The sequence below is a fragment of the Cicer arietinum genome, chromosome 4 (assembly GCF_000331145.2).
Source record: "Cicer arietinum cultivar CDC Frontier isolate Library 1 chromosome 4, Cicar.CDCFrontier_v2.0, whole genome shotgun sequence".
In the NCBI taxonomy this organism is placed as follows: domain Eukaryota; kingdom Viridiplantae; phylum Streptophyta; class Magnoliopsida; order Fabales; family Fabaceae; genus Cicer; species Cicer arietinum.
Genome location: NC_021163.2, coordinates 51532960 through 51533282, shown reverse-complemented (window position 1 = coordinate 51533282; position 323 = coordinate 51532960). Strand labels below are relative to the sequence as shown.

At 37.5% G+C, this 323-nt stretch overlaps 1 long non-coding RNA gene across 1 annotated transcript in view; it reads left to right on the top strand.

Moving 5' to 3' along the window:
- LOC140920186 (uncharacterized) overlaps nucleotides 1–323 on the top strand; it is a 2512-nt gene continuing 2189 nt past the window's right edge. The window contains exon 1 of the long non-coding RNA XR_012162846.1: nucleotides 1–243. This is a non-coding gene — a long non-coding RNA (uncharacterized lncRNA). The remainder of the gene's footprint in view (nucleotides 244–323) is intronic.

Below are 323 nucleotides of genomic sequence, written 5' to 3'. Positions count from 1 at the left end.
ATGCGAGAACGTCTTTCCTCTTCCTTCTCTGTTTCTAAATTTTATTTATTTTAAAAACCCACAAACACAAAAACCTTCACTTTTCTCCTAGATCTAAGCTTCGTTTCGAGAAGTGACATAAGAGGAAGTTGTCCATTGCCACGCTGCGGTGCTAGTGAGCTAGTTTTCGACGCGACATCACGAACTTAAATTTTACCAGAATTAATTACGGTACCGTAATCGCGTGTTAGAGCTATCGTTAAGGTAAGGGCTCCTTCCAAACTTTTAGTTTGCATTTAGGACATTATTTGTGATTTTGTGGAAAAGAAATTTGATGTATTTGA